The sequence below is a fragment of the Eupeodes corollae genome, chromosome 1, assembly GCF_945859685.1.
Source record: "Eupeodes corollae chromosome 1, idEupCoro1.1, whole genome shotgun sequence".
Classification (NCBI taxonomy): domain Eukaryota; kingdom Metazoa; phylum Arthropoda; class Insecta; order Diptera; family Syrphidae; genus Eupeodes; species Eupeodes corollae.
Genome location: NC_079147.1, coordinates 145912681 through 145940494, shown reverse-complemented (window position 1 = coordinate 145940494; position 27814 = coordinate 145912681). Strand labels below are relative to the sequence as shown.

Genomic DNA, 27814 nt, shown 5'->3' with positions numbered 1-27814 from the left:
TAATTTTGTATGCAATGTTTAAAATCTAAAGTTACAGCTTATTAAAAGGCCCATTGTGATACCATATGAATCTAGAGAACTACTTCTTACTAGTCGAACCATTTTGAGCTTTTTATAAAGCGAAGAAGATATTTGATATCCTTTTTAACTAGTTGACTTGGAATATCAAAAGAGTAGTCTCCCAGATGAAGTTTGCGTCTCAGTGAAAGAGCAGGCAAGTGCAGAGAAGGTGAGAGATTGTTTCCTCTTCTTCTTCGTCCATACAGCTCCTGCAGAAGTCATTTGAGGCCACACCACGTCGTATTGCATGTCTGCCTATAAGCCAATGTCCCCCAGTGTCTGCTTTGAGATAACAAGTCTTTAGAGCGCTTTAGGTCCAGTGAAGCCCATATGAGTTTTGTGGCTGCGAATGTTGGTAAATTGTGCCATCTAGAGTTTGCTATCGCTAAAGCTGTTTCTTTTAGCAGAAGTTTACATGCAGCAATCGGTATACCTATCTTCTCCCTTTCAGCTGAAATAGGCATGGCGGTTTCATTTTTAGCGAGTTCATCGACTCTACAATTTCCTGTGATGTCTTTGCGGCCCGGCACCCGACATAGGTGAATGTTAAATTGCTGCGCCATCTCCATTAGAGACAATCGAAAATCGAGGGCCGTTTGAGATTTGGGTGAGACATCGTCAAGAGATTTAATAGCAGCCTGACTGTCAGAGAGTTAGCCAGGAGAGAACTTCTTTGATCTCTAAAATTTTCGCTTGGAAGACCTACAATGATTAGGGAGGCGGAATCAAATGCTTAGATTAAGCTTTTCAGAGTACACACCACCACCAACTTCCTCATTTGTCTTGGATCCATCTGTATAAAAATGAATGCTTTTTTCATCCAGGAGTTTTTTGTCTTCCCATTCATCTCTGGGTGGAAGTTTTTTCCAAATTGGGGTTTTGGAATAGTGTAGTCTATGTACTTTGGTATAGAACCAAAGAGGTTCAAAATGATGGAGTGCCCCACATTTTTGTTGGTCCATTGAGATGAGGAGTTCAGTCTTATAGCTGCACTAGCTGCCACTTGTTTGCTGAAGATGTCGAGGGGTGTCAGATGGAGGAGACTGTCTAACGCTGCTGAGGGTGTGGTTCTCAATGCCCCGCTTATGCAGAGACATGCAGTGCGTTTGACTCTGCTGAGGTTGTTTTAGTATGTGACTTTCTTCAGTGCAGTCTACCATACTCCAACCCCGTACATAAGTATTGGTCGGATGACCGATGTGTATAGCCAGGAGGTTATGCGAGGTTGAAAACCACATTTGCTTCCTATGGGCTTTCTTGCAAAGGAAAAGAGCTGCTGTAGCTTTTTAACTCTTTCCTGAATATTAGATTTCCAACTTAATTTGTCCAATATTAGACCAAGATATTTGGCTTCATTGGTAAAAATTAGTGGTACACCTTTTATTGAAGGACGTAAAACTACTGGGTTCTTGTATTTCCGTTTAAAGAGAACGAGGTCTGTTTTTTGAGGATTAATACTAAGTCCGCTGTGATAAGCCCATCAAGTGCGCATATTGAGTGCGTTTTGGAGGAGGTCTCTCAATGTATTAGAATTTTCCCCTGTGACGGCGATAGCAACATCATCGGCATATGCAACCACTCTGTAGCCTTCCCTCTCAAGGGATATTAGTAGTTCGTTAACCACTATGTTCCACAGGAGAGAAGACGGAACACCACCTTGCGGATTGCCTCTACTGACAGACCTTTTTGTGCAAAAATGCCCCAATTTAGATCCTGCTTTTTAGCATTAGATTAATCAACACAAAGATTGAGTATTCGAATTTCAGGGTCGTCATAGCAGAAGAGATAGCGGATGTGTCAACGTTGTTGAAAGCGCCCTCAATATTCAGGAAGGCCACCATAGTATACTCTTTTTGCTCTAGGGGGTATTCGATAGGTCTTACCTGGAAGGATAGGTGGAAGGCTGTTTCTACCGATTTCCCTTTGCAGAAAGCATGCTGAGACATTGATAATCCCTTATCAATGCTATTACGTATTAGAATATCAATCAATCGTTCCCGAGTTTTGAGAATTAATGATGATAGGCTAGTATGTCTTAGGGGTTAAGGGTTGACATGCGAGCATTTGCCCGCCTTGGGAATGAAAACTACTTTTACATCTCTCCATCGCTGAGGTATATAGACCAGATTTATACAACTTAGTCATACTTTCTTCTATAGACCAGATTTATACAACTCAGTCATACTTTCTTCCGACAAAAATTTGGCTACAAGTTGATGTATGCTCTTTACAAAATTATCTACAGTAGCCCACAATCACCAGCTGCTTTGTGCGACTTCCGGGTGATTGCTATGTTGATTTGATTAAAGTCGGGTGGGTGGAACTCCCGATTATCAACCAGAAGGATTTGTTGATTCTGCTAGTTAGTCGGCTCCTGGACTTCATCACCGTTAAGCAGATGGTTGAAATATTATGTCCAGATCTTAAGCATCAGCTTCGTCGTCTACACTATGGTATTTTATTTCCCAGGACGCCTGGTGAATCTTGATGTTTTTTTTTAGTCCGCTGCAGAAGTTCCACACCTGTTTCCTGCTTAAATATTTCTGGATCTTCTCGACTGCACGCTGTTCATGATTTATTTTCTTTCTTCTGAGCAAGCAGTTTTCATTCCTTCTCTTGTCATCTTATAACTGACGCGAAGTCCCTGTCTTACTTTGCAATAATTCTCTCCAATATCGCGTACTTCACTTATCCTGAAGTTTGCCATACCTCCAATCAGAAAAATAGTGGAATTTTAGTGAATTTACATTTTGATTCGAAATCAAAAGGTTATTTTGATACCTTAGAAGTTGTTCATAATAATAATTATAATAGGAGGATTTATCAAATCCTCGCAAAAGGTAGTGTCGGAGACACATTTCGTTGGTGGGGTTGGGGCAGTGTTTGAACTTGCTCCTTTTGTAAAATAGTCCTAAGTATTAACTAGCACTCCAAGGGCAATATAATCTCTTCGAATAAGAAGCAAAAGCTTTTCCGACTACAACTACCATTTCAAACACCCCCTGCGAGAACATTATAGGTTGGGAATGAAATTGAAAAAAAAAAATAATACTTAAATGGGTGGCTTCTATAGATTAAGTCTGTGCACGATATTACAATACAAATAAACAACTGAGGGTTAGTGTCAAATTAAAGTTGTTGATATAACACGCAAAACAAACACTTTGATCCAAAAGAACCAACACGTGTATTAAATTTCAAAACTTGTCCAAAAGCTGCTTAAGGTATTTATTTCTTAAGGTTTATTGGCCTTTGTTTTGTATTTACAATTACAAAAATAACATCAAATGTTCTCCTCCAGTGGGTATAGTTAAGAATTAGTTAGTTAGAAATTGTTATTTGATATCAAAAAAGCTGATAAGTTTAAGACTTAATCAGTGTTAAAAGGCTCAAGGCTCCGACTATACACATTTATACTTAAGTATACACATTTAACAAAATGCGTTTAATAAATTGGTTAGGGGGATAAAATCCTTATCTGTCAAGACCATTTGGTGTGACAATAAATCTTACTTCTGTATGTTTTTTTTGGAATACCAAAATGACCCGAAACCACTCTTTAGCCGTTCGACGTTTGAGCTTCAGAACGATGTCTTGTTGGAAGACCCATTTCAGCGGCATATCATAGCATATTATTTTGTAGGATTTTGAAGTAGACCCGCTGATCCATAATGCCTTCAATACATCTTATGGGCTCTACACCAGAGTAGAAAAAACAGGCCCAAATTAAAATTTAAGATCCCCCCTGTTTTACCGCCTTCGTAGTGAATGACAACACCAAAGATATGCTCTTCGAGCTCTTAGACAAAACATATAACCAGTGTCCTAGCTACGATATTAAAATTGTCCTGGGCGATTTTGATGCCAAGCTAGAAAGGGAAGACATGTTTGGTGGAATAATCGGGTAAAACAGCCTGCACGACGACACTTCCGACAGCGGATTCAGACTCATACATTTTGCTGAAGGGCAAAGCGTCTTGGTAGAGAGCACGCGTTTTCCACACCTCAACATCCACAAAGGAACTTGGAGTTCTCCAGATCAATCTACCGTCAACCAGACGGATCCAGCATCATGGATGTCCGAACTTTCCGAGGAGCTAACATCGACTCGGACCACTACCTCGTTGTAGCCAAGGTAGCACTTCGGGTTTCCAGACCCAAGGCAAAACAGGGAGGTGCTGGGAGAAGGTACAATGTGGAACGGCTACAATCACAAGAGATTACCAAATCCTTTTCCGATCGAGTTACAAGTAACCTCTCTCGAAGTTCTCTGCCACCAACACAATGTATCGAAAACCAGTGACAACATTGCCAAGATGCAATCAAAGAAGCCGCCTCTGATGTGCTGGGTGTAAAGCAGCCACCAACAAGGAACCCCTGGTTTGATGAGAAATGTCGGCAGGAAAATGCAGCCAAACAACAGGCACGTGTAGCGGCGCTGCATAAAAGGACGAGAGCTGCTCATGAGCTCTATGAGCAGAAGAGGCGAGAGGAACGCCGACTTTTCAGTAGGAAAAAAGAGAGGGCATGAGAAGCGTGCGGTCGAAGATGTTGAGAGGTTTGAACGCAGGAATGAAGTTTGAAAGTTTTATGAACAGGTGAAACGAAATTCACAAGTACATAAACCTAGAACCGAAGGCTGCAAAGACGAAAGTGGAAACTTCATAGTGAAACCGCAGTCAATGCTGAGGATATGGAAGGACCAAGCCTGCAGACAGTATAACGGGGACGACGAACCGAATTCCCCTGTCCGGCAGGATGATCCATTCAACATAGACGAAAGCCAACAATCCCGTCCTCCTGACTTAGACGAAGTAAAGATTGCCATATCTAAGCTGAAGTCTAGTAAAGCCGCTGGAGCGGATGGCTTGAATGCCGAGCTCTTTAAAGCAGCTGGAGATAAGTTAGTTTGGAGCATGCACCAACTTATCTGTAAGATATGGTCGGAAGAAAGCATGCCCGATGAATGGAACCTAAGCATTGTTTTCCCGATCCTGAAAAAGGAAACCCTCTTAACTTCACTAACTATAGAGGAATCAGTCTACTTAACATCGCCCAACTTGGAGCGCGAAACTGGAGACATCTAGCTAGGGACCGAGCTAGAAGGAGAAGTTTTTTGGGTGAGGCCCTAGTTCACACAGGACTGAAGCGCCTTCTTAAGTAAGTAAGTATATAAACCGAGCATTGCTAGACCGAGTTTTTATTTTAATTAAGAACTTCGTCAAGAAATTGGCCGTTAAAGTATTAAACTCAAGGTTTGCTTAAAACTTTATATATGATCCAATAAAGACTCACATCTAATGAGATTTTCCAGAAAGTAATTTATTAAGAAGATTATAAATGTATATAAAAGATAAAAAGTTGTACTTTGCATAATTCGGTTGTCTTTAGCATTTTAAAGTTACATGTTTTAAAAACCTGACAAATTAAATTGGGATTCGAATTCAGGACAAGACAGTTCTTTTAAAAAAGTATTGTTTTGTTTGTGTTACAGGAAAAAAACGTAACTTTGTTGATCAGTGTAATCAATCCACGCTCCTTCATAAATGCTCATCAGATTATTCTCTCAAGACCACCTTCGGTCGTGCCGTCTTGTACAGAGATTCGTTCTTTAGCCGGACTAAGCGAATGTGAAATGCTTTACTACACTTTCTTGTCTTTCCTTGTTATTGCAATGTTTCGGAATTCAAAATTGAAGTCAAAGGTAACCATGGTAATAGTAATCAAATATCTTCAGTTTGAAATGTTTAAAATTCAAGATACCTTTCGGAGATAGATGAATAAAAGTACCTACAGATCGCTAAAGTCCCTAACCAGCAAAAATTCTGGGATACTATTATCTTCGCTAATGAGCCCAAGTTTAACTTAGGCGAAACAAGTACAGAGCTTAAGTTAGAAAACTCTAAGGCATGGTGGAGGAAGAGTAATAGTTTAGACTTGTTTGCCTCAAGTCGCAGTAGGAAATTTCGAGTTTATTGATGGTACCATAGACAAAGTTAGGTAATCGAAGAAGTTTTAGGTTGCATCATGATAAGAATCCAGAGCACAAGTCAAGAATTGTGCAGACCTGGCTTATTTGACATCATGTGGTTGGAACTTGTGGGATGTGTTGGACAATAACATCCGTAAAAACAAAATTAATATCCAACAAAGATGACCTTAAGAAGACACTTAAAGAAGAATAGCTCATTGATTCCATGCAAAAAGACTCTAGGTTTCTAAAATAACAAAGGTTACTAGCCATACTTATTTACTGCTATTTATTCTCTTAAAAATTTAATTTTGGATTTGTAATTTCTTAAATACTTATGTTTTAATATAAATTGTTGTCAATTTTTCAAGTGCGTTTGTTTTTCTTCAAGATGAAATTGAAATTTTATTAATAATCCTTCAAGTTTGGAAGAAATTGCAACTCTAACATTTAACTAGAGACTCAACATTACTTCAATCTTCACAATGGAGCCCCTTTATAATCATCCTTGAAACGACAAATAAACAAATTCATCTCAAATTTCTAACAAAGATATCCTACGTTGATATCAAAATGTTCATCCGACTACGTTTTGGTCACTTCGAATTCACTTCAAGAAGAAGGCACACCCAATTGTCATAACTATCTAAAAAGCCGTAGTTCACTCTCTAAGCACATATTTCACTACTGAAACCTCAATGCTTTTGAACTTCTCCTAAAGAAACCTAAGCAAAGCCCCATTAAAAGAAATATAACTTTTGTTTATATAACTAGAGCTGAAAGCCTTTGCTGCTATTTGCTCTTTTTGCTTTGAATACTTAAAAAAGTTGATAAAAAAATATGATTGTACAAACATAACTACACTGCCAATCAGTAGGATGAGGCCACATATTTTTCAACCGATTTTTGTTCTTTATACCTGCTGGAAATTTCGTACCATTAAAAATTTACTACATTTGAGTAGGTAGATATTTTCTTTAAAAAAAAGTATTAAAATTAAGGGGTTAAATAGAAAAAACAGTTAGAATTTCCCTACATTAATTAAAGAGCTACTTAAAAACAGTATGAAAAAGTGCGTCACTTGGATGAGGCCACATGAAAAATATTATAAAATATCAAAAAAATGAAAGAAATGTTTACAGTTTTTGGTTTTCAAACATTTATTTATTAAGTTTTTCTCAATTAATAATGAGTATGCCCCCCATTTTTCGATATGACCTCTATTAAACGGTTTGGAATGGAATCATAAAGTTTTTTTAAAAAGTCAAGTGAAATCTCGTCCCAGGCATCACGGATAGCTTCAATTAAGGAGTCCTTGTCTTCAAATTGTCTACCGCCTTCATAAACTTTTCGAGATAGCTATGCCCATACGTTTTCGATTATGTTCAAGTCCGGTGAATAGGGTGGCCATGGCAAAAGCTCTACGTTTTCTGATAAAATCCAGCTTTTGACAACCCTGGAAGTGTAGATGGGGGTATTGTCTTGTTGTAAAATCCAAGGCAGAGGTCCAAAAATATTTTTCATCTTCGGAAATGAGCGTTCCAAAAAGTATTTGTAGCTGTTTCCGTTCATTGTTAGAGAAAGAAACTCCAATTCGATTTTGCCATAGTAGGTGATAGCTCCCCACACCATAACACCTGATGTACGGCTGTGATGTCTTCCCAAAATTAGTTCCTCTTTTCTTAAATCATGGAAATAAAAGTTGTAACCATCGGGGCCGTCAAGGCTAAACTTTTTTTCATCCGAAAAGACGACGCGTTTCCATTGACTGCTCCAAGAGACATGTTCTGTTGCAAAGTTCATTCGCAGCTCCTTGTGTACTTGCTTTAGAACAGGTTTCTTTTTGAGTTTTCTTCTGTGGATAGTACCATCTTTTCTTATTATCCTTCGGACTGCCGAAATACTGGCTGATACTCCGCTTTTGGACCTTATTTTAGTAGCTGATTGAGTAGAATTTGAAGCAATACGTAAAATTAACCGCTTTTCTCGGGATGTTGTTGCTTGGGCTGTGCGTCCTTTTTGGTTTTTTCCATAGTTTTGAGGATCAGCAAGATAGTTGTTTACAACTGTCTTACTTCTGTTCAGCTTCCTTGCTATTTCTCGGCTTGAGAGTCCCATTTCCTTGAAAGCATCGATTTGTCCTCTTTCAGCTACTGTCAACGTCTTTCCGGAACCGATTTGTAGTTGAAATTTAATAAAAATAGTTATTTGTAAAACGTTCTTAAATATTGTAACCCAAATTTTGAAAAAAATTGCTGACCTGAACTTCTACAACGAAATATTCGCAATGGCCTCATCCTAGTGACTCACTTTTTTATATCCTTTTTAGGTATAGCTCATTCATTAATGTAGGGAAATTCCAACGGTCTTTTCTAATTAACCCTATAATTGTATCACTTTGTTTTAAGAAAATATGTACCTACTCTCATGTAGTAAAATTTTCCGGGTTAAACAAATTCCAACAGGTATCGGACCGAAAATCGGTTGAAAAATATGTGGCCTCATCCTAGTGATTGGCAGTGTATATTGTACAATATAGTAATTAGGTATTTCAATTATGAAATCTTTTTAAATTATTTGAATTTAAGATTATTAAATTTTTTTTTTACATTTAAGGTAAAACATGCTTATGTTTCATTCATATCATTTTATTCATATAAGACTTTCATATCATGTTCAGTAGAGCATTAAATTCTTTAGACAGAGTCATCCTTTTTTTTTAGATTCTTTCCTCATAGACAAAATATAAATAACCTTGTGAACCTTGTGGTATGCTTCCAATGGTTGGCTATCATTCTTTTCCTTGTAACCTAGTTTTGCAATACTTATTTTTCATTTCAATGGTGGAATTCAATTCAATTATTTGATATTGTTTTTGTAGTTCCTTTCCATGGAATTACATTAAAGAGTTTGTAATTGAATATTTAAAAAAAGAATTATTACATAATACTGAATTATGAAAATAATTTTGCTTGAAATTGCACTTTTTTAATGAAATTCAAAATATTGGCCTTAATACCAACATAAGAACATAAGCAAAATCTTGCAAATAAAAATACAGTTTATTTAAAATAGGGCTTTCAAAATATGATAAAAATAATAAACGTAATGAAGATAAATCGAAGTTTGCGATATTATTCGGGGTAAATCATAAATTATGGATGAATGTTAATTTAAATCTAATAAAATTACGAAAGGAGTTGTACGTACAATCCATGCATTAAGAATTTCATTCAATATATTGAAAGTTAGTATTTACTTTGTAAAGGGTGATTTTCTTGAGGTTAGGATTTTCATGCATTAGTATTTGACAGATCACGCGGGATTTCAGACATGGTGTCAAAGAGAAAGATGCTCAGTATGCTTTGACATTTCATCATGAATAGACTTACTAACGAGCAACGCTTGCAAATCATTGAATTATATTACCAAAATCAGTGTTCGGTTCGAAATGTGTTTCGCGCTTTTTTATCGACAAATTTTGTTCAGCGATGAGGCTCATTTCTGGTTGAATGGCTACGTAAATAAGCAAAATTGCCGCATTTGGAGTGAAGAGCAACCAGAAGCCGTTCAAGAACTGCCCATGCATCCCGAAAAATGCACTGTTTGGTGTGGTTTGTACGCTGGTGGAATCATTGGACCGTATTTTTTCAAAGATGCTGTTGGACGCAACGTTACGGTGAATGGCGATCGCTATCGTTCAATGCTAACAAACTTTTTGTTGCCAAAAATGGAAGAAATGAACTTGGTTGACATGTGGTTTCAACAAGATGGCGCTACATGCCACACAGCTCGCGATTCTATGGCCATTTTGAGGGAAAACTTCGGAGAACAATTCATCTCAAGGAATGGACCGGTAAGTTGGCCACCAAGATCATGCGATTTGACGCCTTTAGACTATTTTTTGTGGGGCTACGTCAAGTCTAAAGTCTACACAAATAAGCCAGCAACTATACCAGCTTTGGAAGACAACATTTCCGAAGAAATTCGGGCTATTCCGGCCGAAATGCTCGAAAAGGTTACCCAAAATTGGACTTTCCGAATGGACCACCTAAGACGCAGCCGCGGTCAACATTTAAATGAAATTATCTTCAAAAAGTAAATGTCATGGACCAATCTAACGTTTCAAATAAAGAATCGATGAGATTTTGCGATTTTATGCGTTTTTTTTTTAAAGTTCTCAAGCTCTTAAAAAATCACCGTTTATTTGTAACGTACTAGCATATAAAAAATTAATAAATATAAGCTCAAAAATAAACAATGCGACGGTCAAGACATTGCACCGAAGAAATTCGTAAATTTATTCGAAAACTGCGTTTGGGGGGAAAAACCTACCAAAATATTCAACACATCCTAGGCTGCTCAGCAAAAATAGTCAGAAACGTCTTAAAATGGCAAAATAAACCGAAAACGCGATGCCCAAAAAGGATGGCTACTGAAAGAACTGACAGAAAAATTATTCAGTATGCAAAACGGAACCCCTCCATAGGCTCTAGGAAAATAAGAAATGGATTTCAACTGTCTGTAAAGGCTGTCACCAGCCCGAAGTCCACGCAAGGTACCATTCTTGACGAAAAGGCATGTGGCAAGGAGAATGGAGTTCGCCAAAGTGCATAGAGAATGGGCAAACAAAAAATAGAGGAATGTTTTGTGGGCCGATGAAAACAAAGTCGTCCTTTTTGGATCCAAGGTTCGTCGAGAATATGTGAGAAGATCCCAACTTGCAGCAAACGATTCACGGTACACTATAAAAACAGAGAAGCATGGTAGAGGAAAAATTATGATATGGCCTTGTTTTTCATACTACGGGGTCGGTCCTATTTATCCCATCGGGGGTATAATTGGAGCAAACGAGCATGTGAAAATTTTCGAGGAGGTTATGTTACCCTATGCTGAAGAGGAAATGCCGTTGATTTGGGTATGCCAGAAAGACTATGACCCAAAGCATACGTCAAAAAATGCAAGATCATGGTTTGTGCAGAAGAAGTTATCCGTTATGGAGTGGCCCGCTCAATCCCCCGACCTTAACCCCATCGAAAATTTGTGGAGGAATGTTAAGAACGAAGTTTATAAAGCAAAACCCAAGAATTCGAAAGAATTGTGGGAACAGTGCGTGATTTATGGAACGCTACCAATCGAGAGGTGTCAGGTTTTAGTGGACTCGATGCTACGTATGTAGAAGCAGTCATAAAAAACAATGGTTATGCCATAAAGTACTAATTATAAGCTAACATTATTTGTATACTTTTATATAACTTATGACAGTTTTTCTTACTTTTTACGTAATAGTTCCAGTATTTTGTCATCACTGCTATTTTTGTGAACAGACATATATTTTAAAAACGCTTTTTACTGTGACAAGGCTAACGGTAAAAAATCGATAATACTTATTTTCTGTTATTATGAATAAAATATTTTAGTTTGTTATTAGAAGTTTAATGAAATATATTATAACGTTGATATTGAAAGCCTTCTTGTTTTATTTGGAGAGTACTGCTATTTTTATGAATACAACTGTATAAAATTCTCCTGTCACAGTGTTAGTTGCCATACTCCTACGAAACGGCTTAACCAATTTCAATGAAATGTTGCATGGTACATTCGGTAGAGCTGTGGTTTTTATCTATTTTTTATATTCCCAAGTGCTATTGTTTAATTGCATCAACATCGAACGCGGTGCAACAATCTTACGATAGTATTCAGTGACGCTATGTATACTGAAGCATTGATTGCTTTTAAGGATTTTTGTATTATCATTGCCAGCTCACCACTCAGTTATTTCGATATGCATTTACAAAATCGAAATGCAACTGATTCAATAGACACTGAATTAAATCGTGAACTACAGTACAATACTGTAGAAATGGCAGCGATTGTCGCTCGTAATGACCCACTAATGAATGAAGAACAAAGAACCATTTATGCCCACATAATGCTCGCAGTTTCGGCAGGACAAGGTGGATTTTTCTTTTTTTGGATGCACCAGGTGGAACTGGCGAAACATTCCTTACGATCAAATAATGGTATCGCATTGGTTGATGCATCTTTATTGGATGAAGGCAGAACAGCTCATTCAGTGTTTTAACTGACACTAAATATTCAAAACAACCCAGACCTCTTATTATGAGGTTCGCTGCGGATCGTTTTCAATTCGACCTTTCAAATTCGCGTCGTATTTCCTTATTAACGAATTCGCGGCGAAACGAAAATAGGTCTTCCTATATTCCAGTGATTACTTTTTGTTTGAAACTTTCCAAAAATGTTGTTTTGTTTTGATTGAATTTGTGAAATTTGCCGTGATTAATTCAATATTCAATATTTTATTGTTAGAATGGTATTCACGAAATGAGTGATTTCAAAAACAGTCGAACGTTCGATTCGCTTCTTGTAATAAGGGCCATAAGCACTCTTTCGCCTGTGAATCCACCAAAAAAAACCTGTCGGATTTCATCTCGCCAACAAACATTATGACATTTCAAATTCGCCTTTGAATTCGTTAATTGGTCGAATTCAAAACGAAGAAGGCGAAAGCAATAATTGAAAAATGGTAAACTCGCTACCAAAACGAATCCCATAATCAGGCCCTAGACGAGGTGTGCAATATATAAAAAAGAATCACCCATGGCCACAGTGCTGAAACAGTGTAAAATTATCATCTGAGATGAATGCACTATGGCACACAAATATTCGCTTGAGGCGTTGAACAGGCGTTGAAAGCTATAAAAACAACGGCTGACTATTTGGCGGCACTCTTTTATTTCTTTCATCCTCACTGTGGCGTAATGTTGAAAAGGTACAACTGAAAGTAAATATGCGGGTTCGAATGCTTCAAGATCCATCCGCTGAAACATTCTCAAAACAACTGTTAGATATAGACGACGGAAAAGTTACTACAGATGAAACTAGATGCATAAAATTACCGGTCGATTTCTGCACGATTATTATTGATTCACTCAGTTGCTCTCATTGGCCAGATATTTCCCGATGTACACAGACAATATACAAACTATGAGTAGCTGGCAGAAAGAGCAATTTTAGCAGCAAGGGCGATTTCAATGTACACAATTCTTCATGGCTTCAACATTCAGGCCAGACAGCACCCGATGGTTAGGTTAGGTTAGGTTAAAGTGGCTGTCCAAGATGGAAACGGACACACTGAGGCCAGTTTAATTGCCCATTGTGATACCACATGAATCTTGAGGCTTCCTCCTAAGCTCAATGAAACCAGTTAGAGTCCCTTACGAAACGTGAGAGGCTGATTATACTGATATGATTTAGATCGTTTAGATCGTTAAAGAAGAATTCTCCTAGGTAATTCTTGCATTTTCGAGCTAGAGCAGGGCATGTGCAGAGAAGATGAAGAACCGTTTCTTCCTCTTCCTCGTCCATACAGCTTCTGCAAAAGTCATTTGAGAATACGCCTAGTCTCTTGGCGTGCTTTCCTATTAAACAGTGTCCGGTTATGACACCTATTATCGAGCTTATATGCGATCTGCTTAGAGAGAGCAAGCACCTTGAACGTTTTAAATCCAGAGTTGGCCAGATGTTTTTTGTGGCTTGACACGAGGTGCCTGCCCTCCTCGCAGCGTCTTGCATTAGTAGCAGTTTACAAGTAGCGATTGGTATGCCAGTACTTGCCAAACGTCTTAGGATGGGCTGTACTGTACCGTTCCTGGCGAGTTCATCTGCCTTACAGTTACCTGGAATGTCTCTATGGCCCGGCACCCAGCAAAGGTGAATATTAAACTGTTGAGCCATCTCCTTAATCGCCAAAAGTTCGGCCTGGAACACGCTACAATGATTGGGAAGGCGGAATGAGAGACTTAATTTCAGTCGTTCAGAGTACACACCACCACCAACCCCTTCTTTGGTTTTTGAGCCATCTGTGTAAAAATGGACTGACTCATCCTCCAAGAATGTCCTATCCTCCCAAAAAGATCTGGTAGGTATAGAAATCTGGAAATTCCTGTCGAATTGTAGTTGGGGGATGGTGTAGTCTGTGTGCTTTGGAATTGATTCTAAGTACCTTAGAATAACGGAGTGGCCAATGTTGTTGTTAGTACACTGCGACGAAGCATTGAGGCGAATAGCAGAGCTTGCAGCTTTTGTTTGCTAAATATGTCAAGAGGTGTAAGGTAAAGCAAGGTGTCCAGTGCCGCAGACGGGGTCGTGCGAAGCGATCCGCTTATACATAGGCGACTGAACGTTGGACTTTATTTAACTTATCCCTGTTTATACCTTTCTCTAAAGCAGTCCACCATACTGCCACACCGTACGTTAAAATCGGTCTGATTACCGATGTGTATAGCCAATGCGTGATTCTGGGCTGTAAACCCCATTTATTACCAATAGCTTTTTTGCAAGAAAAGCACCAGATGGAGTGTGTGCAGAAATCTTCGCTGAGTTGAACCACCTGACTCAGCTAGTCAACTAGCCCACCCGAATATCGGACGTTAAAGGTCGAGCAGAAAACACTCTTGACTTGTTTCTTACCTCTGTCCTTGATAAGTACACTGTAAATGTTCTATCTCCTCTAGGCACATCTGGCCATTGTATTAAATCAGCAAATTTCGTGTCAAAACTGTTCGTCTTGCAAACGAACAACTCTTTCAAATTAATGAATTTTGTTATCAAAATGCGTGCTTCCTTTTTATGGTCAGTCAGCGACGAAGCTCATTTTTAGATTTTTGGCTCACGTACGTACGTAAATAAGCAGAATTGTCGATTTTGGAGTAAATATCAGCCAGGAGCAATGCAAAATCTACCAATGCATCCACAAAAAGTCACATTATGGTGCGGTTTATGGGCTGGTGGCATCATTGGACCGTACTTCTTCAAAGATGTTGCGAATCTTAAAGTAACTGTGAATGGTGAGCGCTACCGTGATATGATATCAAAGCTTTTTTTTTGCCCAAAATACGTGAGCTTAAATTATGTGACATGTGGTTTCAATATGAGGTTTTAATAAGAGGTTTCAATTGAAAGGCGAGTTCGGAGAACATTTTATTTCACGTTCGGGACCGGTCAATTGGCCGCCTAGATCGTGCGACTTAACGCCTTTAGACTATTTTTTGTGGGGCTATATTAAAGCTCATGTCTATACAGACAAGCTTGCTACAAATGACGCATTGGAAGACAACATTGAAGCCTTTATTCGTTTCTGCTCTATGAGCATTTCTAGAGGTGGGAGTATTACGGTGGAATTGCTTAAGAGTAAGAATGCAACTGGCTTATTCCATAAAGCCTTATACGTTCAAATAACGCTAAAAAAGGGTGAGACCACAGAAACTAAGACGAAGACTTTTAATTCAAGCTGCGTTAATAAATGTTCTTTGAATTCAAGTAAGTTACTGGCACAAGTTCAGTGATGAAATCTCAGAGGAGAAACACTTCTTGCACCGTCTCGAAAAGCCCAAAATCTTTGCAAAGTTTTTGGCGACATGGCGCGACATCGTGTTTGTGATGGTTTCACAAGAGCTGTCTTAGTGATACATATTGCAAACAGTACAGGTACTACAGTCTTGAACGGTCAAACAACACTTGTCTCCAGCCAGCTCAGTATCTTCTCTAGGTAAAAGTTAGTTGAGGTTGTGTCACCTTAGTTGGGGTGTTTTATTCTTTTGACTAGATCAGTGTTTCTGTACAGCCCATGCAGTTGCTCTTGGTATCTTCTCCTCCACTCTCCATCTATGCAGACGTTACCAAAAATCACCTGGAGAAAAACTTCAGCGTCATAAATAACAACGGATGATGAACTATAGAGGGTGATTTTAGTTTCTCGAGAAGGGACTTTACTTCTCAATTGCATTCAAAGTCTTAAAAAGCACCAAATTATAAGAGTTGATCACTATTTTGGCGCTTGTGTTGCCAAACTACCTCAAAGTTATAGCTGTCCTGTCCATGGTGACTTTTTGTTTAAGATGTCCCGTCTTGATGACAGTATATACTTGGTCAATGCTTTAAAACGCGCCAACTGACATCACGCTTTCATCTTCTAATTACTTCGATATAATCGACGTCTCCGAGTAATTAAACGGACTTTTGGAAGAGTTTGCCACTAGTGTTGACGATTGAAATTTTGCACAATTCGTTTCAGAACGATGTCGAAGAAGTCGCATGACAATATGCATCGCCTTGTCGTAAGACCTTTTTAGACATCAAAAGCATCGGTGATATCTTTTCCGACCTTGGTGAAGCAGCGCGCATTCTCTATCGTCTTTCTGCATAAACGGACAGTATTGAAATAGATACCATGGCTGGACACTGTTGTGCCCAACTCTGTAAAGTTCTTCCACATAGATACTGTCATACGCGGTCATCAAATCGATGAATAGATAATGTATATCGCCTTTATTCGTGAGATACCGGTCCAAATGTTGAAGAGTATGCCAAAATTGGACTAAGGGGTTGGACCATTTGAGGCGCAGTCAAGGTCAACATTTGCATGAAATAATCTACAAACATTAAATTATATGGACCGTACTATCGATTCAAATAAAGATTTTATACATTTTTATGAATTGTGTTCTTTTTTCAAAAAACTTTCACAAGCTTTTAAAAAATCACCCAATATCTTTAATTTAAATGTCCAACAGTTAACATATGTGTAAAAATAAATTACAAGTTTTCGAATCCGATCTTCAATCAAATATATAAATTGAAAAATAAATAAGTTGCATTATTTTTTTGAATAATAAATAAAATAAATTATATAACGGTATTTTCTTCAACAGAAAAATTGTTGCAGCTGAACAAAATATATTTTGAATATAAACAACAAAATAGTATGATGTCGGATTTTTTTTTATATTATTAAAATTTCGTATCTCAATTCAAGTTTTTTGATAGGCTTTGGATAAGACAAATGTTATTTCAAGTGATTAAACATATATATGTATGTAAACGGTGATTTTTTAAGAGCTTGAGAACTTAAAAAAAAGCATAAAATCTCATCGATTCTTTATTTGAAACGTTAGATTGGTCCATGACATTTACTTTTTGAAGATAATTTCATTTAAATGTTGACCGCGGCTGCGTCTTAGGTGGTCCATTCGGAAAGTCCAATTTTGGGTAACTTTTTCGACCATTTCGGCCGGAATAGCCAGAATTTCTTCGGAAATGTTGTCTTCCAAAGCTGGAATAGTTGCTGGCTTATTTGTGTAGACTTTAGACTTGACGTAGCCCCACAAAAAATAGTCTAAAGGCGTAAAATCGCATGATCTTCGTGGCCAACTTACCGGTCCATTCCTTGAGATGAATTGTTCTCCGAAGTTTTCCCTCAAAATGGGCATAGAATCGCGAGCTGTTTGGCATGTAGCGCCATCTTGTTGAAACCCCATGTCAACCAAGTTCAGTTCTTCCATTTTTGGCAACAAAAAGTTTGTTAGCATTGAACGATAGCGATCGCCATTCACCGTAACGTTGCTTCCAACAGCATCTTTGAAAAAATACGGACCAATGATTCCACCAGCGTACAAACCACACCAAACAGTGCATTTTTCGGGATGCATGGGCAGTTCTTGAACGGCTTCTGGTTGCTCTTCACTCCAAATGCGGCAATTTTGCTTATTTACGTAGCCATTCAACCAGAAATGAGCCTCATCGCTGAACAAAATTTGTCGATAAAAAAGCGGATTTTCTGCCAACTTTTCTAGGGCCCATTCACTGAAAATTCGACGTTGTGGCAGATCGTTCGGCTTCAATTCTTGCACGAGCTGTATTTTATACGGTTTTACACCAAGATCTTTGCGTAAAATCTTCCATGTGGTCGAATAACACAAACCCAATTGCTGCGAACGGCGACGAATCGACATTTCACGGTCTTCAGCAACACTCTCAGAAACAGAAGCAATATTCTCTTCTGTACGCACTGTACGCATTCGTGTGGTTGGTTTAATGTCCAATAAAGTAAACTGAGTGCGAAACTTGGTCACAATCGCATTAATTGTTTGCTCACTTGGTCGATTATGTAGACCATAAATCGGATGTAAAGCGCGAAACACATTTCGAACCGAACACTGATTTTGGTAATAAAATTCAATGATTTGCAAGCGTTGCTCGTTAGTAAGTCTATTCATGATGAAATGTCAAAGCATACTGAGCATCTTTCTCTTTGACACCACGTCTGAAATCCCGCGTGATCTGTCAAATACTAATGCATGAAAATCCTAACCTCAAAAAAATCACCCTTTTATGTACATTAGACTTATTCAAACAAAATTTAAATGTCTTTTTAATGCAATTGGCTTTTTGGTTAAATAATAAACCTGTCCAGTGTCCACATTTTTAGATAATAATATTTTATTCCTATTAGGAATCGATTAACTCAAAAACTAATTGGGTCGAAAATCGTAGACATTTTTTCTTTAAACCACATTTTCGAGCCAAATTTGTTTCAGTGTTACCTCCAATATCATTGCCAACGTGGTGAATCACTCACAAGTTGTAACCATGTTTCCCCTTTAGTTGCACAATAATGTAGGTAATTCAGATTGTGACTTATATTGGCACATATGTAGATACATACATACATATATGTATATACATTTGTGCCTACATATTCAAAATAAATATATTACTTTTTATAGGTCTACGCGATAAGTCGTTCTTGTATTTTTTTTTTTTGTTAAGTTCTTTCTTTTTTCATTTATTTGTTTTTCTTCACAATTTGTTGATTCTTATTATATTTCTCATATAATTGTATGATAATGTGGGTGAATATAAAATGTGGTAATTTAATAATTTTATTTGAGTTCTTAACAATAATTTTTGTTTGTTGAGTACATACGGTTTAAGCTTTAAAAATACCTTACATTCTTTATCTTTATATTTATCTTGTACCTACTCGGCTAATTCACATTATTTTTCCGATAAGGTTTAAAAAAAATTTGAATTGGGTAAGTATTGTTTTAAATTGAGGGGCCGGTAATGTCAAAATGTCATTGTTTTATGTTTCTTAATCTGTTAGAATATACTTGATACACTTTTTAGTAAAAAAAAACACAATATCAAAAAGTTAACATTTGAAAGAAAATATCCTAAATATCCACAACCTACTTGTATGCGCCCAAACAATAGATCTAGTCCCTCTACTATAGACTTATTTCTAACAAATTCCCCCGAACTATTCAATCAACCTATTGTTGAAAACGATCTTATTTCAAATCATCTTCATGTAATAATAAACATAAATACAACCCCTGTGGAATGCTGATTTGAAAAAAATTAAAAAAAAAGTATCCACCTTAAATTGAGAAACATTACAGAGATGAATCCAAATAATATCAGCATCGAACAAATTGATGGAGCAGTTAGAACGTTTACAGCATCAGTTCTTGAGAGCGTTGAAGAAACCGTGACCCAAAAACTACAAGTCGAAACAATAATAATTCACTTCCCTCTTACATAGTAAAAGCAATTAAAATAAGAAACAAAAATAGAACCTAATGGATAAGGACCAGGGACGAATACTTTCTCTCTGAAATGAATAGAATGAACCTGTTCATCAAAAATTCAATCATTCTTTCCAGAAATCAGAGCCCGAGCAATAAATTACAGTATTAAGTTAAAGGTAGCAAGCCGTTTTTGGAATATTATAAAAGTAATTAAAAAGAAAAAAGTTCATATTTCGTCCATTAAAATGGGTAATTCCTATTTATATCCAACGACGAAAAAGCCAACGCATTAGCCCGCACATTTTATGCAAGCAGTTTAGTTGCTGGCAACAATGCAACTAATAATCAAGTAGAATGTATTGTTAATCAATCAATGCAACTACTTGAAGTAACCGAAGATATAGTATCTTCTGATGACGTTGAATTTTTTTTAAAAAGTCTTACTACAAAATCTCCCGTATTTGACGGAATTAAAAATCTTCCAAAAATAAGTATAAGATACCTCAAAAACTTGTTTACCAATTGTTTCAAAACAGGTTACTTCCCCACAGAGTGGAAAGCAGACAGTCATTTCTATCCATAAGCCTGGAAAAAGTTTTAGTGACCCTTCTAGCTACAGACTAATTAGTTTGTTGAGCTCATTAAGCAAATGTTTAGAAAAACTTATAAAAAACAAACTGGATTTGCATGTAGATCAATTTGATATCTTGCCTCCAGAACAATTTGGCTTTAGAAGGTAGTATAACTAACCAAACTGACAGAATAACAAAGTTTGTTAAAAATAACTTGTCTTCAGGAAAAAGCACAGGAATGGTACTTCTTGATGTGGAAAAAGCTTTTGACACTGTCTGGCATGAGGGCTTGAGTCATAAGCTCGTCACCTTGAGTTTTTTCTTATATACTGTGAAAATAATTTTTCATTTGTCATTCTTCTCTAACCAAATATTAAATGTCTGTGTGAACAAATGGTACACTGAAGAAAATAATATCACTTTAGGTGTTCCTCAAGGGTCAGTTCTAGGTCCATTTTTGTATAACATTCAGACTTTCTGCATGCTGCGTGTTTCGCATAATTTCTTTTGAACACCCATCCCGTCAATCTCGCATTATTAGACTACGATGTTTTTCGGTTGCGTGTTTTTCACACTTCTCTTTCATTTTTTGTTCTCATCCATAAAGTCAAAGTGTGAAAATAATTAAAGAAAACTGCACTTTTTACTACAGCAACGAATATTGACATCACGAATACGGATAATAATTCCGAAATGTTGTTAAATGTGTTAGACCTTTGTGAGGATGCTTTGAAAATTCCCAAGCAAAAGAAGGGAATTGGATTGAAATCTGGAGAGAGATTACGAGTTCTTGTGCACGGCGATTGTGGGTGTTGGCTGATTGTTTACTGAACCGGTCGTCTCAAATTTGGCCACAAAACGTTCAAGAGTCGACTGTGCAGGGCCACCACGTCTACCGTAAAATGGGCGCAATGCGCGCAAAGTTTGCGTTAACGAATACTCATTTTGATAATGAAGTTTTATCATTTGAATGTGCCGTTCAATCGTGTAACTTGCCATGATGATTTTGCATAAGGAACTGCATAATAAACAAAAGGTTTGACAGATGTCACCAAAATAAAATTGTCGCTACGGGGCGACAAAATCTATCCACGACAGTTGAAAAACACTTAAATTTTATTTAAAATAATTTACAAAAAGATTAAATGTTAATTTACTATAGTAGAAGAATTTACTACCCAGGGGCCCTACTATGTATCTCGATTCTACTTTTGATTCTATTCGAAACTCATTTCCGATTCTACTTTCGAATCGTACTACGTATGAAAGTAGAATCGAATGCCGGTTATACCAACTTGTTTTCAAAAAAATGTCTACTTTCGAACGAGTATCGAGGTGTTTGACAGTTTTAAAAACAAAACAAAACATCAAATTTTTGCACAAGAATAATTATTACAAAAATGGAAACGGTTGGAATTTGGTTTAATTTGCAAATGAAATGAAGAATGGTACAAGCAAATTGAACGCAGAAGCATAAGAAATAATTCCAACATAATGGAGCTGAGTGAGAAAAGGTTTGTACATATATATGTATATGGTAAAATGTTTGGACTCATTCTTAATGCGATATATGTACATATGTACTTTTGTTTTTGTTAAGAACTATCGTTTTTCTAAAGACGGGTTTATGTTCTTACTTAACACCATTACATCATATCATGACTACACGCAGAAGACAAAATGCTGTTCCGATTATCATTAAGTTATCAGCAGCATTGAAATTTTTGGCAACAGGTAATTACCAAAACCAAATCGATGGTGACAAGAACAAGATGTCAAAAATACGTTTGTTTTAACCTCAATCGAAAGAGTCATGTGCCTGCTGATGATGAATTTTGAAACCAATGAGGAAGAGAAACGGAAGTTCAAACGATATTTTTGGAAAAATCATGAATTCCAGGTGTGATTGGGGTGGTAGATGGAACTCATATTTAACATTTTCCTTACACCCTGACAAAAAAAAACTGCGCTCGCAAACACATTTGTTGTAGAGCGATTATTTTCGATTTTGCCTTGTTTTGAGTTCTACTTTCGAGTTACGTAGTTCCTCGTTTATTCGCAAGTTCATAAGAATATAGTTGGCACTACTAGAACTATTCGATTCTCGTTCGTTAGAAAGTAGTCAAATAGATACATAGTACCAATTTTTCGAATTCGAGCAATTTCATTGTAGAATAGAGTTACATAGTAAGTCCCCAGTTTCTTAGAAATTGGAAATTCAGAAACTTTTTGTTACGAATTTAAAAAAAAAAGTAAAAAGATTTAGAGTTACATACAGCTGTGTACAACTAATTAGAAACACAAATCGAATTCAATTTTAAAGCAGTATCTGTATTTTTTTTTGTGCAAAAATATTTTTTTTTTTTCTAAATATATTTTTTAAACTTAAAATAATGTTTCCCAAATTTCTTCAAAATAAATTCACTTTTATTTCATATGGCAGTTTCTGCGAAAAACACAGCGTTTATTGGTGGACAACTGTTATCGATTGGTGCCTAAAGAACTGTTTCGTAATTCCAGCAGTGTGCTTGGGGTCGTTGTCTTGCTGGAACTTCCATATCACTGGCATGTTTTCATCGGCCCAATCCACTAATCGTTCCTTAAGAACGTCAATGTATTTAAGGCTGTCAGCGTTCCATCGATTCGATGGACCGGGCCAACTCCACACCACGAGAAACAACCCCAAACGTTAAACGAGCCGCCTCCATGCTTAAATATTGGCAAAACGTATTTAGGGTGGAACGCTGTTGCTTTTAGCATTCGGACATAACGTGCACCATCTTGGCCGTTCCTATTTATTTTAGTTTCGTCACTCCACACTATGTACTTCCATTCGTTTGTTGTCCAGTTTTCTACCAATCTTCTTCTGATTCTGCGTGGCCCTATCGGGACATCGAATGCAACCTAGAGTTGGCGTTGTATCTCTGTGAAGCTTATTTTTGGGTCTTTTTGGCCAGTCTACTTATTGCTCGATCATTTGGCTGCTTGTCTTTCGGGCCCATTTTTTACTTGCTACTTTTTCAGCAGTCCCGAAGTTTTGAAAATGCTTAATTGGATTGAAAACTTTCTTTACAATACAGTTCATTTGAGATGCAATTGCTCTATAGGACATTTTAAGCTTCCAAAGCTCAAGAACCGCTATCCTTGTAGGATGATCACAGCTCTTTAATTTTCCCATTGCAATTACCTCCAAATTTAAAAATTATTCTTTAAAAACGTTTGCAGACAATTTAGAACTTTTTACTTACCAATGCAAAATAAAAGGATTATTTTTATTTCACCCAAAACAAATGTAATTTAACTGTTTCTAATTAGTTGACCAGTTCAAACGAACACTTTTTACACTCTACCTTGATTTTATTGTGTACTTTGCAAAGACTTATGCACAAATGATGCTTTTTCAAACAATTATCTAATAACGCTTGCATTACACCGTTTTGGATACCGCTATTCTAGTCACACTTGATAAAGTCCATGTGGAAATGAGAAGTAAGTAATGTTTCTAATTAGTTGTCCACAGCTGTATATTTAATATTATTTTCTACCGAACCTCTTCACATTGCTCAACAATTTTTTAAATGTAAATCAAAAAATTGAGCGGCACCTAAAGTACCTAAGGAAAACACTGAAGCAGTAATCAACTTGTACCTACACTGCATCAAAAAATTGCACGTACATCAATCAAATTCAAATAAAATTATTACATTTAATGTACTTATAACCTAATCCACGTACCGATTGACTTTATTTTGAACAAAAAATGATACATAGATGTAAGTACAGTATTAATAGGTAACACAAATTTCGACCTTTCTTCTTATAACTTTTTTTTTTATAAACATATGTTTCTATAAGTATAAAAAAATTGCACGTACACCAAGCAAATGTACGTACACTGTTGTTTTTTTCTACAAAAATGAAATAACGGTTCTTTTCCAAGCCAAAAACTAGTACGATCATGAGATTGAATCTCCTACTCAGTCTGTTATGTTTAATTGATCTGGCTAAAAGTGTTTTTTTTTGCGTTTTAAAAATTTTTTTTAGGTATGGAATCATCACATAAAAAAGTTCCTATTGAAATAAAAAAACAAATTGTGGATCTTAAAAAGGATGGAAAAAGTTATTCTGAAATATCATCCATTGTTAAGAGATCAAAATCAACTATTCAATGCATGATAAAAAATTATGAAAAAAACAAAAGCTTCGAAATGGCCCGAGGAAGAGGTCGAAAAAAAAATTTAAATGACAAAATGGAACGCAAAATCGTACGAATGGTGAAGGTTGACCCAAAAATAAGTGCTCCTAAGATAGCTGCAGAAATCACAGTAAGTCATGGAATATCACTAAACCCACAAACAGTCCGGAACGTATTGCATTCAAAGGGTTATCAAGGACGTGTAATAAGAAAAAAGCCTTATATTTCGAAGACAACGTGCAAAAGCGTTTGGACTATGCAAATGCGTATGTTTCGAAGCCGGATGATTTCTGGAAAAACGTGATATTCCTTGACGAGAGTAAGTTCAACATTTTTGGGTCGGATGTTAGAAGGTTTGTGTGGCGCCAACCAAACACGGCCTTGGAGACAAAAAATATGCAGCCAACAGTGAAACATGGAAGCGGAAATGTCATGGTCTGGGGAGCGATGGGGGCTAGCGGGGTGGGAAATTTAGTATTTGTTGAGTCAACGATGGATAAAATGGTTTATCTGCAAATACTAAAAGATAACTTAAAAGCCAGCGCTAATAAAATGGGCTTAAGCGAGGAATTTGCATTAGTACCAGACAACGACCCTAAGCATTCCTCAAGGCTTGTGAAAGAATGGCTGTTGTATAATGTGAAATCGCAGTTGCCTCATCCTCCTCAATCCCCAGATCTAAATCCCATCGAACATCTTTGGGATTATTTGGAAAAGAAAATCCGACAATCGGAAATAAGAAACAAAAATCAACTGAAAGCCGTTTTAAATGAAGAATGGAACAAAATTCCACCGGAAGTGACTTCAAAACTAGTCCTGTCCATGCAAAACCGTTTAAAGAATGTTATTAAGGCAAAAGGTTACCATACTAGGTACTAAACGAAGCAATTAACTAATAAACTTTAAAGTGTATGTGCAATTTTTTGATGTTAATTTTAGTTTCTTCCCTTTTTGTTATTGTTTTTTTATTCCTATGAAGTCTATGTAACTGAATTTTATTTTGTTTTTACTTCTATCATAATAAAGAAAATAATTAATGAAAAAATAAATATATAATAAGTATTTTTGATAAAGTATGTGCATTTTTTCACTAAACAGTCAGATGTACGTGCAATTTTTTGATGCAGTGTATATAAATCTTGGAAATACTATTAAAACGTAGATAAATGTCAGTTGTTAGCAAATCTGTCGGGGTATGTTCTTCTTCTTCAAAAAAAATTACAATTCCCATGTAGAAACGATGTTTCACGCTTAAACAAGGTTAAGGACATGAAAATCGAATCGAAGTTCTTTGAGGATTGGAAAAAACGTAGGCACAAGTCTGACAACGAAGAGGATTGCTATAAAAACTACCACAGACCACGTATGCAATTTCCAATTGCGTGTCTTTCATATTGAATCAAACATATTAAAATTAATTTTTTCTAAGTAATTTTTGAAAAATAAACAACCCATTCAAAATTAAAAAGAAAAGACTCAAAAATGGTTGAAATACAAATTCTGTGATACCTATTAAATTTGATAATACAACTTTTTCTCCTACCTGAATTTTATGTTTTTTAATGTTCGTTGTTCTCCTTAATTTCTCTGTTGTTGATTCCAGATTCCAAACAATTTTAAATTTGTTCCTTTGTTTTTTTTTTGTTAGTCTTGCTTTGTTTGTTATTTTATTTTTTTTTTATCAAATGGTAGGTATTATTCCACATGCATCACAGTCACCGACATACCAAAGATAAAGATCAAGGGTAAGGGTAAGACGGGAATACAAAAACAAATTATACGATAAACTGACTGCAGAAACTAGTGAGACCACAGCGATGGACGAGACAAGACGCGACGAAAGACAAGACACACCGAATTAATAAGAAACAACGAAAAGGAAAACACAATAATTATTATTGAGATGATTAAATAAATCTCTTGAATCTTGGATGCACTACACTGATACGAATACGAAACGAACGATACTGGCGCCAACAATTTTGAAATTGACTTATTTGCGATCTTATTGACCTTCCCGATACCGTGACCCCGATGTACTTGACCGCGCGAATTCTTTAGATATTTTCAATAAAATTCCGTGATTTATTTTTTTAAGAAATTCCACTTGTCAGTCTAGAATCTAGATATAAGTAGGTAGGTATGTAGGTTGGTACACTGCTGTTAAGTAGTTGTTGTTGAAATTCTGCAAACGAACTTTTGCTGTTGCTTTCAATTTTAAGTTGAGCAAGAAACACAAGAACGACGAACGACCACCAAGACGACTACGACAACGACAACGTGTGAACTTGGCTGCTGGCTAAACAAGTGACGATGACGATGACGACATAAGACCAGGAGACAAGACAATCAAAATGTGAGTAAACAGAATAAGCGAACAATTTCGAGGAAAACGGGAATTTTTCTTGTTTCCGTATTTTTTTTTCCTTTTATCTTTTGTTGTTGTTTCCCAACTTACGCAAAATTAGGAGACCAAAAAAGAATTTGCGATAGAGCGAGAAAAACAAAATACACTTGTTTGGTTTGTATGCATTGGTATGCGTGAGAGAGCGAGATTAAGAGAGAGGTCGTTTGAGATTAGGCGGCGAATTCAAAAGTTGGACAGAAAAAAAAAATATAGGCGAAAAGAAAAAGAAACGAGAATTACGAAATGTCAAGTTGCAGGAGTAAATTTATTTTATTTTTTTTATTTTTCTAAATAAATTCAATTGTCCTTAAACGGGGACAATTTTAAGTCAATTAGTATGGACGAATTAAATACATAATATCAACAAGCGATTTTAGAACACAAGGATTTACGAACCGTGGTGATATGGATAAATTTCTTCTAACCAAATTACGGTCACTCGTCGTATATAAAAACCACAACCGTGGGAGAATCTTTCTCCGCTTTTTTTTACTTTTTCTTTTGCACTTTTATTATTTGGTTATTTTCAAAATTTTAATTTTCTTAAGGGCACACAATTTTTTAAAAAGCGATTTGTTGGAATCTACAAAACCGTTTTTAATATTAACTTATTGCTATTGTTGAATGTGCTGCTCTTGTTTATATTATTAGAATATTAAACAAAAAAATAAAAAGCAAAGACGAACGTTTCTTTTATTTAACTTTAACTCTACCGTGGAAAACGGGCACCAACCGAACACGGTGACGTTTCCTGAACAACTGATGTTTGCCGAATTTTATGAGACATACATTCAAAGGAAAAGTGTGTGGATTGTCACTGGAGTGCATACATATATACAATTAGTTTTTAAAAGCATTTTTGAGGAATGTTATATGAATATTACGAGAGTGTATGTTAGAGGTTGGTCGCTTGAATTCGCCGGAGAAGGTGTCAGTTTGACAGATCGTGTTTAAGGTGAAGTTTAAACTAGTTTAATTTTAGTATTATTTATAAAACAATATAGCCACATACATAAAAGTTATGCACTCCTTATATTTTCCTCTAAAGGCAAAAAAAAATATTTATAAAATGTTTGCAATGTTGAATAGGGCCAATATAAGCTAAACACGTTTGGAGGTTGAATAGTACCTGCATAAAGTTGCCAATTTGACATGAGTTTAAAAAAATGCCTTTTAGCATTCATTGTAAAATAATTATATTTTGTTTAATGGCCT

The 27814-nt window shown here is 36.4% G+C and overlaps 1 protein-coding gene across 1 annotated transcript in view; it reads right to left on the bottom strand.

The window, feature by feature from the left end:
• Nucleotides 1–27357, bottom strand: part of LOC129942321 (furin-like protease 1) — a 705779-nt gene extending 678422 nt beyond the window's left edge. The window contains exon 1 of the mRNA XM_056051194.1: nucleotides 25736–27357. The gene's annotated coding sequence lies outside the window, so the exon portion shown is untranslated. The remainder of the gene's footprint in view (nucleotides 1–25735) is intronic.
• Nucleotides 27358–27814: the final 457 nt, after the last annotated feature.